Here is a 16,321-nt window from a genome sequence, read left to right as displayed (position 1 = left end):
AAATTCGTGTTTTAGGTTATTTTCCTTAATATTCGTGGCTAGGGAAATTACTATACTTGTTCAAAGCGTGCACGGACATTTTGCCAAAACTTATTTTGCCGAAAGGACATTTTGCTAAATGGACAAATTGCGAAAACAATTTGGAAAAAAAATACTTTGAAGTGACACAAAGTCTCGTTACTATGCAAGCAGTGCCTTTGAAATAGAATTACTTTGCTACTATTGTTTGCCTAAAAATTACTTTGAAGCGACACCAAGTCTTGTTACTATGCAAGCAGTGCCTTTGAACTGGAAATTATTGGTGAACTGGTTTGTGAATGATATTTATGTGTTATTAGGTTATAATTTCGGCAATTTGTCCAATCGGCATTTAGTCCTTTCGGCAAAATGGGTTTTGGCAAAATGTCTTAATTGGCAAAATGTCCGGGTACCATTCAAAGAACCTTATACTTTGTTGTGTAGATTTGTTTGCCAAGAGTACTACAACAATGAAGCTGTATCACTCTCCAGCTGTTTGTTTAGAAATTCATTTGAAAAACTCCAAAGAAACTCCGTCCTCTGAACACATTGTCCCCTGAAAAGATCGAGAAAAAAAATACAATAGAATCGATAGTTACTGATCGGAGTTGCTGCAAACCAGGTGAGGATCTAGGAGTTTTTTTCGGACGGGCAGAAAATTTGAAAATCAATTAAAAAGATAGAAAAAGATAAAACAGTATGAACAATTGAACAACGATGCTCGACATATACGATACCGGTATGCTATAAAATATACATTAAAACAGCCATTTTCATCAATTGTGAATGTTTAAAAAATAAATTTTGTTTGAATAAAAATTGCTAAGCATGCAAAGTAAACTTAAAATCTGGTTTAAAACCCTGTATGCTTAGCGTCCATGACCAATTGGATATTTGTATGTTTGCAGGCATATACGGTAATAATAATTACCGTAATCATAATGAAGACTAAAAACTATATAATAAAACAGACATTCAAGAATGCAAGGTTTCAGATTGTTTCACCGACGTCATTTGGTTCAGCGTTGGTTACAGCTGAGTCAGCTCCAACAAATGTTGCAATAAAAATGTATTTGAAGTTGCATGGAAAAAAATAACAGAGTCTGATCGATGAATAATTTCAACCATACTAATAACAAATAATTATTTATCTTTTCCCCCGGGATAAGTTAAGTCCGCTGTGGGACTAATATCAGCTTGCAGAAACATACAATTTCAACAAATCCTCACAAAATTTTTGGAGGAGGGGGCCTGACCCCCTACCATCAATCTGCGCCTGCCGCAAACATTTCAAATTGTTTCCTTTGCTAAGATCGAGAGAAAAAATACAGAAGCACCGAAGTCGCTGATTGGAGTTGCCGAAACAGTTGACCATGCAAACTATGTTGAAATAAAAGTTGATGAACCAAACCTCACTTTCGGGTTAGGGTTTTCGAATTAAGAATAGGGTTTGTCACACTTTTGGTAAAATAACCCGAAACACAAATTTCAACTAAAACAGGCTAATGTTTGTTTAAACTCAAAAACTGAAATGGCAGCTAGGCAAGAAGATTGCTATCCCTATTTCTGCACTAAAAGTTAGATAAAACCGCTTTTCAGATTTCAGCAAATATTTCACCTAGGCCCAAAACCCTGTCCCTAATAAAATTGAAAACTTTCTGACCGTCTGCATTAACTTTGCTGTTAAATCTCTTCAGGTGAACCTAGAATTGCCATTGAAACATCAATAAAATCGGAAAATAATATTCAAGTGCCATGTGGCAAATAAAAGTTCAAAATAGCAACCGCTAGATGGCGATAGTAAATATCGCGTTTCGAACAATTTTACCATTGGGCAAGAGCGGCTATGCTTTTATTATATCTGTTTTGATCTGGTCATGGAAAAGATAAGGAAGTGTAATGAAGAGTTAGCCTTTGCCTAGGATGCAGATATAATTCAGATATACGCATTAGAGAATGTAGAATAGACCTCCCCGATCCTCGGACTTTCTTTTGTTTTCTTCTATATTGTGACTTTTCTGCATGGGTTTTCAATGCTGATTTTAAAAATATGCATAAAATTTTTTTTTTGATCAACGTCTTGGAAGTTATTTGTTGTTGCCTAGCAACAACTTTTCATAAAAATTACAAAAATCCTCTTGTAAAACCCCTTTACTTTTAACCTAGTATGTTGATATCTAGATTATCTGAAAGCACTTTTTCAGCTGACAAATTTAAAAAAAAAATTATTAAAATTGGACAATCGGTACCAGAGTTATGACCGTTTAAGTACCTAGATTATGCAGTCACGCATGACTGATTTTTGTTAATTTATTGCCAAATGATAGGCTACTAGAAAAATGGTGAAAGTTGCTGTCAAGGGGTTTTTGGGGGTAAGGAGTTCAAAAAATATATTGAAAAGTGTCTTAGAGCAACAGAAAAAAAGTTATTAAAAAATTGATACAAACTGTCATGCATGAATGATTTTGTCGCAGTCGCTTCATTCCTGCAACGAGATATATTCCTTAGACACCACACACGTTAAATGCCAAGAGTCATATACAGTATAACGTGGAACCGATCATCTCAATGTAGCTAACATCTGTGTACCCATTGCACTTGATGTTAGAATACACGCTTCATTGCTCGGAAAGAGCTCTGATCAAGTGCAACTGCAAGATGGTCACGGTCCGCCACAATTTCAATAGCATATCTCACCCAGCATAATGTAGTCTATGTATCTACATCATGTGGCAAAAAATGGATTATATAAGTCAGCTGAACTTTACGATAACCTTCTGTAATGCATTTCAGGTTTTACTATTGATCAGTTAGCATTTTCTAGTTTGTATCTTGTATGATTATAAACGTATTGTATACACTTCTGTCTAATATTCTGTGTGTATTCATTTATCCATTATGGAGCTGAGGAAGAGTAAAATAAACAATGGTGGTGTGCTTGGTAATTTGCAGCCTTTAAAACATTTTAAGGAAGGACAATTTTGGACCAACTCAGGCCTCGAAATTCACGGCGGACATGTCCGCCGTCACAGCATGTGATGTCCGCGGGAAGTACCCTCTAGATCGGTCATATTTGTCCGCCGAGAAATAACACAAGAACTAGCGATGCAAATCGTCATTCATAGCACGAGCAACTGTTGCAAGAATATAATTTGCGCTGGGAATGTGAAATTATCGCATTCTCAGCGCGCATCTAGAAAAAGTTAATACTGTATTCCTTAGCTTCCATTCAAGCAGAAAAACTTTTGATTTTTACGTTGCTTCTACGATTGATGACATTGAATCAGCGTAACAAAGGTGAATTCTTTGCTAAGAATCGATGGGAGTACCGACCGCTACTTCTACACTAATCACGCCCAACTTAGTTCAAGTCTTATGTCACAATGTCTGGCTTTGATCTCCAAGTAATATTGATAAGGCAAGGTTGGTTACAAAGTTAGATAATACAAGTAGGTTACTACAGCAAGATGCAGCAAATTTTAAGTTTTGGTATTACAGTTTAAGAAAGAAAAGACCCAGGAAAAATTCTGAAAGTGAGAATGAGGGCGATGAACCTACTACTAGGAAATTTAGTGATGATAGACGCATATATTAAAGGAACAACGAATGTAAGGATTACCGTATTTTACGGACCATAAGGCGCACCGGACTATAAGGCGCACTGTCAATAAATTGCTTTGATTAGTTTTTTGTTCATACATAAGGCGCGCCGGACTATAAGGCGCACCGGACCATATATAATAGTATATCGGTACTGGTTTTGAGTGTAGGCAATAAAGCACTACCGCACTTGATCCATACATAAGGCGCACGATCAATTTATGAGGAAAAAAAAGAATTTAAAGTGCGCCTTATGGTCCGTAAAATACGGTAGCTCTGTCAAAGATCACAACACATCGTTACCTCAAATGGCTGCAGCTTCAACATATCTGGCCGACAATACCCCAAGCCATCAATTTCCGATCACCAAGGCCCTCGACAATATGAGTGACAATGAAAATAATCAAAATTAAGAGGTTGTTTGAAATCGCATATTATATTGCTAAACAAGAGCGCGCATTTACGCTTTTCCCTCAATTAGCCAGTCTGGAGAGAAGACACGGAGTAGATCTCGGTATTACCGTACGCATCTTAACGACAAGCAATGATCGCGTGGAGAATGGCGCACGTTTTTGAAGATCGATACTTTTGAAGCTCCCATGCGCATATGCCTGGACGGCCCTGACTGCGCTGATTATAGCCCCGAGCCTGCCGTGATCTCGTGGAATACTGATACTATTTTGGAGAGGCAACCGCATCATGGAGAGAGCAAAAAATAATTGCGCTTTTTCTAATGTTTTGTTTATTCTTTCTGTCACTTTCGCCCACAAGACACGCAAAAATAAACCTAAAGAAAAAAGCCTAGTGAAGCTTCGCACAGCAGAAAATAGCGTTAGTGTAGAAGTTTTCCGACTCGTGCCCAGAGCATTGTGACGCAAGAAGCCATACTACCTCGGACGTGGAAGTTAATCAGTTATGCGGTGTATTATTTTTTTATTATTTATTTGCATCAGACACAAAGTCCATAAAATTCAAAATTTTAACAATCATCATATTATCATCATCATCATATTTAGCAGCTACACGGCGCTTTGACTCTTCAAGCGCACCTCGTTGGTTTGACAAAAGCCTTTTAGAGTGACTTTGCGGAAATTTAAAAAAGCCTAAACCGTAACTATGGTTCTCAAATGGCGAAGACTTATCAAGATAAAGTGATTTAGTATGACGATCGACGTTAAAACTGGTGTGTCCGCCGTGAGGCTTAATTTGTCCGCCGAGATAGCTGCTCAGACCGGACACGTTTGTCCGCCGTCAACAAAAACGAATTTCGAGGCCTGCCAACTACTGGAGATGTTCTTAAAAAATACTTATATCATCTTCAATTAAGTCCTTGTAACCACCAGAGTGAGAAGCTCGCAGGTTGGGATACAGCAGTATGTCTAGCAAAAGTATGGCAGCCTGCTTGCATTCCACTGATGACAAAACAAAAATATCCAAAACAAAATTATTCGTTTGGTTGATGAACGTTTGGTTGATGAATTCTTCAACGCATAATTCGTGAAGTGTTTCAACCTCTTTCTATCAAGGGGTCCAAGAGATGCTGGTTGGTTTGTTTCAAGTAATTTAAGAAACTGAATATCTTCTGGTAGCAATGTTTTGTTTTTGTTAATAAGATTTTCGGCATTCTTAGCAGATATCATAAATCGTGATGTCAGTGTTTCTCGAAATTTAATTAAGGCAGCAGATTCCTTTTTGGCATGTTTGTATTTCTTGTATTCATCAACCAAACGAATAATTTTGTTTTGGATATTTTGTTTTGTCATCAGTGGAATGCAAGCAGGCCGCCATACTTTTGCTAGACATACTGCTGTATCCCAAGCTGCAAGCTTTCCACTCTGGTGGTTACAAGGATTTAATTGAATATGATATACCGGTACGGTATGTATTTCTGAAGGTTGCACCCTAGCAATCTTCTTACTTGTGCCATTTCAGTTTAAACAAACATTATCCTGTTTTATTTGAAATTTGTGTCTCGGGTTATTTTACCAAAAATTCGTGTTTAGGGGAATGACTTTACCTCGTTTGACCAAAAATTCCATCTCATAATCACTAATTATTCACTATTTCAACAAACTTTTTTGAAATGGAACACCAGTTATCACAGATTGTCTTTCACTTTTCATTAGGCTGTCATTCATTACTACATGTGTGCTTCTCTCTGTTTTAGTTTCAAACTTCGGGGAAGGGGCCCTCATTCCTTGCAGGGCCCCCTCCGACCGGATGGTTCGGAGGGCGGTTGCTACGCCTCTGACTACATGTGTGCTTCTCTCTGTTTTTGTTTCATTTTTTGTTATTTGTTTTTTGGGTTTTGTGGCCGTGCTAACTACTGATATATGATATAGCCTACTACATAATTTTTCATTTAGGCACGTTTTAAACCTTTCAAGGTTTTGCCACCTTTTCCCGTTCGTGAACGTGCTGGTAGGTTCATATCGATTTTTGTAGTTAGTATCTTTTTCGTCCCGGACGCAAGTTTTGATAAGGTACGGTACCATTAAAAAATCCCCTTCGAAGTTTGTTTGGTAACTACGGAAGAAAAATGAGCATAGCAGTGGTGGGAATCAAACCCACGTCAATGCAATGCAATGACTACCACCGCCCTAACCCTCTGCGCCAAATCAGGCAGTGGCAAACCGATGAGTTAATTTAGCTATTATTCATCTTTTTCCTTTGTTGCTCAAAGGGGATTTTTTAAGGCAGTGGCTATTTAACCAGCTCCGGTCTTTGAATCTGAAACACTATTTGACCGGTCATGACGTCACTACATAAGCGCTTTTTTCTTTTTCTCTTTCAAAGCAAAAGACGAGAAGCGCCGATATAACTTCTAACTTCAACACGTATTCTTCAACTCAGTCCGTGGGGCGTGCGATACGTCTCCGGCTGCCAATCTAGAGGGGATGAGTTCGATACGGTACCATCCGGAAGCATTCTTTTTTTTCATTTTTTTTTTATCTAAATTTTGACCCAAAGCGTATTTTTGTGGTCAATTTTTAATTTGAGTAGCCTACAGCCCATTTTTTATGTCTTTTCAAATGTGAGTAATACTGTTAGAGTTTTTTTAATTTGCTGGAATTTGAGAACTTCTTTTGGTAATTTTCCGATCGTCATAAGTGAACGTGTGTTGCCGAACGACCCTACATTTTTCTCTCAAGTTAGTTATGTACAATACTTCTTTAAAAAATGGTTTTACCATTATCATTTCTTTTAAAAGAAGTATTGTATATAACTAACTTGAGAACGATACTTGAGAACTATTAACCAACTTGGACTGTAGGCTAGGGTGGATCAAAAAATCCAAAATTTTTATTTTTCTAAGCTAGTATGTGAAAAAGGTGCAAAATACCCATAATAACATACATGCAAATTTTTTTTGGGTTTTGACAATTTTTTGATCGCCCCCCGCAAGGTTTTAATTTCCCTAATATCGGGTTGGAGAAAGTCTCCCGCAAAATTGGTCAAAAGCATACATACTGTGTGACTCACTTATGCGCTTTATGATGTCATAATAAGCGACTTGTGTTCAAACAGATAGGCTACAATTGACCGTTTTATCACCATTGCTAAAATACTTGGTTGGGTATCTCAACAATTAGCTGATGTAGTATTTGATTCTTCAAAAGAATTCTAGATATAAAAGAAGCTTTATAGTACAATTATTGGAATTTGCTTGCACTGCAGGTTCCACAAAGTTTAATAAAAGTTATATATGCGCTTCTTACAGATTAAAAGGCAGTTTACTTAGACTAGTATGGGTAACTCTTCTGGGCGATGGCCTAGTTTTATTATTACTTGGTACTCCCTTCATCAATCTTCACCATTCAGTTTGACTGCACTGGTAAATGTAGCATTGATCTGGCGATGCGAAACCCAGGATGCTTGAATCACTCAGACACTCACGATGGCTGACTACAGCTAATTCATAGAAACCTTAGATTATATGTCAGTGATAACAATCTGTATGGGAAACTGCAAGCATTGGTTATGTTCATTATCCGTGTTTATGCTCCAATGTGGTTCACAATAAAATCACATTCATCTTGCAAAGATGGAGCTAGACACATTCACCAAATGATAACCAAGTCACGATATCTTTGTCAGAAACACAAGAAAATTATCGACCCAGTTATGCACCGCAACTCATACTTTGCTCATCCGGAAAATATAATTTTGGCTATTAATAACTTACCATCGACCACATATTCGAGAACTAGGCCTGCGTGGAGTGATGAAAGCTATTAAAACAATTAAAACTCCGGTAATTAAAACAATGACAGATGCTGAGCTCCTGCAATTCATCATGCTCACTTCAATTTGTAAATGTTTGTAATATTGCTTGCAGTCTTTGTATGCATGAGCGCATAAATTAATAGGAAGTGACTTTGCCAATGGGCCACCTGTCAAATCTATACTCGGCCATCTGATGGTGATGGTTAATTAATAGGCGTTTACCTGTTGGAACCGCGGGTGGTCCATCAGCCAAGTCACTTTAAAATTAATATGCTGAAAGAGGGTGAAGTCAAAACTCTTAAGTACACACATTTTCATTGTATTTGGTGTTACATTAGAACCTTTTGCCATGTCTGCAAAGCGAGTTAAAATCGAAAAAAAATTTGCCATGCAGTTCTTGTATGTCTAAGTGCCTAAATTTGTATGTCGCGGGGGGAGATCAAAAACTTGTTCAAACCTCTTCAATTTTTTACATTGTGTTATGGTGATATATTGGCAACTTTTGCCATATCTAGCTAATTAAAATTAAGAAAAAAATTTTTTTTTGCCATTTTTGATCCACCCTACTGTAGGCTACTCAAATTAAAAATTGACTACATAAATGCGCTTCGGGTCAAAATTTAAAAAAAAAATGAAAAAAAAGAATGCTTCCGGATACTATCGAACTCATCCCCTCTAGATTGGCAGCCAGAGACATATCGCACGCGCCACGGACTGAGTTGAAGAATACGTGTTGAGTTTAGAACTTATCTCGGCGCTTCTCGTCTTTTGCTTTGAAAGAGAAAAAGAAAAAAGTGCTTATGCAGTGACGTCATGACCGGTCAAATAGTGTTTCAGATTCAAAGACCGGAGCCGGTCAAATAGCCACTGATATTTTTTAATGGTACCTTTTAGAAAGTTGCGTCCCAGACGCGTTAATGACGAAAAATAAAATGATTGATTGATTGAAGTTTTAAGTTATCATCTAGATGCTTGCCTTGTACTATGCTTGTACGAAGCAATGCTGCCACAGCAAATTTGAAAAAAGCACAATATTTAAGAAAAAAAGCACAAGATTGCAAAATTGAACTTTTGTGACCTATTTTGTGCCAATTTGAAGAATAACATGACTCTGAAATCAACAGTTTAGAGAAGACGCATGCTTACTAATCACTGTTCTCTTTCGATTCGTAATCTTTAACATAATTTAATATCACAAATCTCATAAAAGGCTACCAAATCTCACAAAAGGTACATATCGATCAGTTTTGTCTTCTTGTACCGATCTTTTAAAATCAGGATCATGCAACCATTGACGATTAAAAGGCTGTTTATACCACTTTTTCGTTTTGGGACTTGGTGAATGATTGTCATTATTTGATGCTGGTGTAGGCTACTCTTTCGGCTGCTCTTGTTATCTAGTATCGAGCAACACAACCTCTGAGTCTGATGACGAGCACATACCGTAGGCTACTCTTTTCAGATTAAGTTTTTAGCTAATATTGTCAGGCTTGATAACTCACTGAGTAAAATTGGTCAATATGCCTAAGTACGGTACCAGAAACCTAGTTACCAAAACCATTTAGTTCCAGTCTTTAAGTTCTCTACCAAACTCAAACTATGGTAGCAACGATTAATTTGACTTTGATCAAAAAACACAAGATTTAGCCAAAAATCGATCGGAAAGCACAAGAACACAATATCAAAGGTAAAAACACAAGATCTTGTGCTAAAACACAAGCCGTGGCACCACCACTGGTTGGTACCTTCTATGGTGGTACGAAGCACATGGTAGCCACTTTAACAAGTCGAAATTCTGCCACTGAAATTGACTAGAATGAAACCGCCAACCAATCATAAGTTAAGGTTTAAGTGACGTAAATAATGGCGAAAAGAAGATCATAGAAAGCAAATTAAATGATTGTTTTTTTGTCAGCTGGTTGGCTTAGGGGTTAGGGTTAGGGCTAGAAAGTATTAGTCATTTCATTGACGCGTGTTCGATTCCCACCTCTGCTATTGCTCTTTTTCTTCTGTAATTACCAAATAATGCTCAAAACAAGCATAACTCTCTGGCTGAGTGCTAGAAAGGTCACAATTGGACGGTAGCCTCTCATAACACGTTCTGATTGGTTGGCGGTTGCATTGTAGTCAATTTCAGTGGCAGAATTTCGACTTGTTAAAGTGGCTACCGAAGCACATGAACTGAAGCAGAGTTGCCAGTTGAAAATTATAGAAAAAGCCAGACTTAAAACTGACTTAATTAAACTCCTAACTGATTAAAACTCCCTGCAAAATGAAAATAAAAAAGCAAAAATAGTTTTCAGAAAAACACCAAAAAAATAAAAGCAATAATATGCTGATGTCCCAACGCCACAGCAAGAATAAATATTTTGATAGGTCAAGAAAAAGTTGTGGTAATTTAAGAGCAACTGAAGCAATTTATAAGCAATTGAAAATATTTTGTTTCATTAAACGTGCGTCTTTGCACTATGGGATTGTTATAACGTTTTTTTTTTATTCCAAAGGTTAAGGTACGTCGAAGATATAGTGCAGTTAGCAGTGGCATTAACGCGCGATCGGAAAAATTTGACTTCATACCGAGCTGAGTGGGAGAGTGTATCAGTACCCAAAAGCTGATGCTCTGAATTTTCACGAACGGACTTAACACTGATGCGGCTGCGTCAGAGATACCTAAACGAATAGTTTAGGTATCCCTGGGCTGCGTTATGTCTTTCCGGGTTTTTCACTTTAAAATCAAGACACCAATTTCATATTTTCTAGGAATACTGCAATTATATAGGCAGCGAATCAAGTTTTGTGCTGCTGTGAGCATGGACGTCCGCACATAGGGCAAATGGGGTCAGCTGACCCCCCCCTGGAAAATTGTTGGATGAAAAATGAAAAAGCGAGAACATGCAAAAATAGGCATGAATTCAATGAAGCTGTTTGTAACATTGAAACCTGCAGAAAAGAAAGAGCAATCGGCCACCAATTTAGTTAATCAGTTCTTGAATAAAAAGTAAAGTCGACGTGGGTCTTTGCCGAATTTTTCGATGACTTTTTGGATGAACGAATTTTTGTCTGAGTTTATTCGGCTTCTGTGGACACTCATCATACACAGCCCAGATAGCCTGTCGTCAGACATGGTTGATCTGAGCCGTGTTTTGACCCGCCTCATTGTGCTGAATGATCTTTCTACCGTACAAGTAGTGGCGGGGAGGGTCAGTAATGTTGTTATCGCTTGACGTAGGCTACAGCTGGAAAAAGTTCCATATTTTTCACCAAGTCCACAAATTCCAATTCTTCTTGGTCTTCGGACTGAGGAAACTTTCCTTTTATGGTTATGTCATACCATGACATGGCGTCCTGCTGAAAATTATCAAAGTTGTAGAATTGATGTATGGTTTTGACCAGGGCTTTGTAGTCTGAACGGTCAAATTCCTCCATCTGCGCTGGAAGCAGTCGGTATAACATGAATGCCGGCATGTTCGTCTCTGAGAAGCGGCTATTCAGAGACTGGATTAAAGAGTCCATGTAGGGAACGTAAATGGAGTGGCGATAGTATTCCTCACTGTGCCACCCATAGGCGTAGCCAGGGGGAGGGAGGGCGAAAGGGGTCATGACATGCCCCCCCCCCCAATTTTCAAAATTTGGATGCCGAAGTTGAACCCTTAGTTGAAAATATAATATAATTTGTATAAATTTATATCGTTTTCCAAGACATCTGGCTATTAACACCCCCCAAGCCTGTGAGGTAGGTACCGAAAGTAGGCCTAAATGTACTGTTTCTTGGCACAGATACTTTGGCAACATGTTCATTTTTCAAATGCTTAATACTCTGAATTTATTTTATTCAAATGTGACTTCAGTAATTTTTGTGATTATATCTTCAATTGTTTCTTTTGCACAATACACACGTCTACAAATGTCATGCCAGTTTTATCTTTATGATAGGGATTGGGCATGCGTGAATATATTATGCGATCAAAACTCAAAAGGACATGCATTCTCAAAATCACGTACCGTACCGTAACTAAGCCAAAAGCAACGAGTTGAAGGGTAAGCTAGCTCTCCTCGCATTTCAAAGGCGGCTGTGATCACAGTGCATTTCGTGTTATCGCACTGGACGCAAACTGAAACATGCTTAGGCCAAGGTACTATTAGGCTATTATTGTTTAAACAATTAAGCATTAACCTTGTCTTATTTTCATTGTTGTTTTAATTTGAAAAGCAATGTAGGCAATTGTCGATAAATACCGCAAGCGGTATGTTGCCGGTCTTTTCTGCTTTCTTTTACGTTAGGGTAGAAAAAGTAGGTCAGAGATGATAAAAACTAAAAGCCCTTTGAATATCTTGCACCCTTGTTAGTTCAGTTCAGTTGTTTTTTATTCCTGACCATCATATCAAAAAAACAATACACGTCAACATAGCTTACCTGACCTTACAAGTCATAGCCCATTAGGCTATAACCAAAAGTGCTAAACAGTTTATAAATGTCTATAATATTTTAGCAACATTAATTTGGTCAGGCATCGTCATTGGATGGCAAAAATTGTCAAATGACTCAAGGATGAAATCCAATTTGAATGAAATCTAATTTGAACCTCACTGATCCAAAAAAGTTTTTTTGTCGAAAACCAAGTTTGTATGAATTTCCCAAAAACGGCCCGCAAAGTGATCAAACCGCTATAAACAAGTAAGTTAATGCATGGAACAAATCTGGCGAAGGAAGTAAGATGAAGAATTTAGCAACCAAGCGAAAAAAACAAACTCAAACATCAAAAATCAAAATTATTTCAAGTAGAACCAAGCAGTTTATACGCAAATTCGGGCATTTTTGGGCTCCGTGATGCTTGTTGAAATGTAACATTTTCATATATTTCATTTTGTTTCAAGAAACATCAGATAGGCCTACTAAATTAGGCCTAGCTACTACCATTTTGAAATGAAAGAAGACAAAAAATTGCTGTAAAAAAGAAAACATTGTTTTAAAAGCTTTATAAAACAACTGAACTGATAACAGAAAACTAACTCCAGAAAATCAGATCTCGTTTTAACAAAGCCCAGTCATGATAAAATTAAAGTGAATGAAACGTCTTGATCTCTCAAGATATATTGATTGTTATACTGAATAATGGTTTCATCAAACTCGCGTCGCGCATACGTCATTAACTCGTGAGAATGTATATTTCGTCATGGTAATTTTAAAGTGAGTGCTGGTCCTAAAAACGGTGGAAACTGTAGCGCTGGGGCTACCAAAAGTTAGAAAGTGCACCAGTTAAAAATAAAATGTGTGATCAAACCTGGTGGTTCGCCTGAGTCGGTGATATCCTAAAATATCCTTTAATTATCACAGCTAGGCTGACAAATAACAGAAGAATAGCTTGAAGCAGGTGGAAAAATTAGAAACATCTGTAGCCTACCGGCTAACTTAGGCTACTTGTTTCGCTTTCACATCTGTGGTTCATCGCCGAAGATTTCTTCAACATATTTTCTGCATCAACATAAATAATAAATCTACGTCTACCTTTAGATCATTGGTGCTCCAAGATCTCGTATCTCCTCCTAGATTAGCTGAAAAGTAATAGCAACCTACAATTCAGAAAGTTGGTTCGGAGTCAGGTAAACAAGCATAGTTTCTTACGCCATTTTTTACCTAACCCTCAAAGATTAAGCTACTGATCATCCACACACTTCCTGAGGTAGTGGCACATGCACCCTTGGTTGAGGATACCTGCTTCAACGAAAGATATTGCAGTAATGATGAAAATAAACGATAACAAAGACAGACAACTATAAAAAATAAAACACGAAAAGATTAAAATATCAAGCTCACTGGAAAAGTTCTGACCTCAACTTTTCTTGTGCCCTGGCTAGGCCTACACACGAAACGCGCTTCAGTCAAATGGCACAGATGCAGCGAGCTGCGTGACATGCGAAACCAGAGGAGCATATGACTCGTAGCCCGACCGTCGCTATCACGAACACAACGCACGATCCCGGAAAGATCAACAGCGCTGCGACACTTTTATAAGCAATCAGCGTCTAATCAAGCGCCTACATGAATAGCAATTATCCTGCTTTCAATATATTTCTTGATGCGACCACCGCTTTTGGCCGATTTGAGGGTTATGGTAGGGTCCGTTCCGATAGCTCAGTTGGCTAAGCCAAGGGCCTGTTCTTGCTCTTGCTCAATAGTGGGTCGTGACCCAAGTTTGGTTGAATGATTTCCTCACCCAATCAAGTTTCTACATTGTTAAAGTCGTGATGTCAGCGCACGTGAACGTCAAGCTGGGTATACCAACATTCGATGCCTTAAAGCGCTACAGGTAGCCTCACAACGCTGCTGTAAGGTTTTGCCAATGTTCTCTTATCCAAAATTTCAAGCAAAATGTAGCCATCCATTGTACGAGAATAAATTTTCGTAAAACCATTGTTACGCTACTGATAACCTGCATTAATGGACGAAATGTTTCTTTGGGGATTGCTTCTGATTGGCTAAGTTACCCGTTTGAGGAACTGTCTTATTAGTACCAGATCGCTTTTTCCCACTTGCGGAATTATTTTGCTTTAATTTTTCGTTGTAAGTTATGTGGAACAATATTCTAATAGTATCAACAAAGTCGATTGTGAATCGCATACCCGTTATAATGTTGCTGCGTGTGTCAGGCCTAGATAGCCTACTTTGCCTTGTAGGAAACCGTTCCAGCATATGCCTGGAATTCCCAAGACCGGGTGCTTCGTGAACGAATCGCGACGGTTTCTTTCCACCAACAATCAGAGCGCAGTCGTGACTAGGAGCACAAAAGCATTTGTTCATTTTCGTTAGAGATTTAATTGGTTTTCGAATGAGTTTTGTGATCGATCCAATGTTCACAAAACTCGATGGATTTGATTGAATCTTTATCTTCGGACTGAGAAAGCTTCTTTGCAGGAAAATGGATGGGATGGAAGATGGAATCGCATGGAAAGCATATTCTGCGATGAAAGAAGAAAAATTTCAAAAATGGAATGAGATGAAAGATTTAGATGATGGAACGGAAGACAATTCTCCACCATTTCATCCCAATTTCATCATCAGAACTTTCTAACATGCTTTTTTTAAAGCATAAATTTTTTTTTAATAACTTGAGTAAAAAGTGCCGTTTGATTACGTTTCTTAAACTGAAATAATTCGATTCGTGTTAAACCAACGCGATGGTTGTTCGAGAAGTCAACAACATTCACAGACAAGCATCCTCGTTACTGACATAGTTTCACTTCTTGAATCATTTGTATGAAAACGTGAACGATCAATCGAACAGTAAGAGAAACAATAACGTTTCTGGAAGCAGGGAATAGGATGGAATGGAAGACAAATTTTGGGATGGAAGAGAGAAAATGTCAAGGATAGAAGATCTTGATGATGGGATAGAAGACAATCTTCCATCGTTAACTTTCTAACGCTTTATCAAGACATGCAAAGTATTACGTTGCTTGCTCAAATAATTTTATTGCACCAATTGTCCTCGATGCTTCTCAAGTATTTTCGTTACTTTTTTATCTTCTCCAACGTAGACTACTACTACAGTTTCTTTAACTTTGCTACGTGTTGTTTCTTTCTGTATTTATAGAATTAATCTACACTTCTAGTTGTAACACCAAACGGTACGTAATCTTTAGGAAGATACTGCTGTTAAATTTTTAGCTTAAATTTAGCCTATGGTTTTTAGGTTTATTTGTGGCATATTCAACGCGGAGATCACAAAATGTGAAGATGGAAGAGATTTCTGAGATGGAATGGAAGAAAATCTCAGGATGGAAGATGAAAAAAACGTCTTCCATCCCATACCCTGTCTGGCAGCAAGCATAGCACTTTAAAAACCAACCCTAACTGTGATAATCCGCAGAGCGCTAAACAACTAAGCTATCGAGGCGGTTTGTGGTTTATCTTCAGACAGATTACCACCCGCAATTATCCGAAACGTTTTACACCCCAATACGGTGACCAGACTTTGATACGTAAACGTTGCTTGCGTTCTTCTTCTTCTTCAGTACCACGTGACAAGGTCTGGTAGGCTACTTTATGATTTCGTTGTTGGCAAAGAGAAGACGGTTCTTCGCAAGAGCAGCTTTGCGCAATAAACCACCTGTCCTCAAGGACAACTAAATCATAGAACAGCCTACTTCCTTGTCATTTGTGTGAATAACACAGAGGGGTCAAGATTGAACACAACAACGTTAAAAAAACTAAAAAATTGGTGACTTTTGGCCCCGTTTTAGTCATTCAAAACAGTAGGAGGCTATTTGGAAGTTATAAAGTACAACGCTGACCGGCCTCCTTACTAACAAACTTAAGTAACTAAAACATTCACAGCCCAACAGCATTTAGCACCTTTCTATAGTGAGGTCAAATTTGAATCCAAGTGCAGCTTTGAGCATAATTTTTAAAACTTATGAAAAATCACACAGAAACGTCACATCAAAAAGTATTTTCTTATTTCCCTTAAAACACAAT

The sequence above is a fragment of the Aplidium turbinatum genome, chromosome 8 (genome assembly GCF_918807975.1).
Source record: "Aplidium turbinatum chromosome 8, kaAplTurb1.1, whole genome shotgun sequence".
NCBI classification, from domain to species: Eukaryota; Metazoa; Chordata; class Ascidiacea; order Aplousobranchia; family Polyclinidae; genus Aplidium; species Aplidium turbinatum.
The sequence above is the reverse complement of the archived record's forward strand: the minus strand, read 5'-3'. Positions refer to the sequence as shown.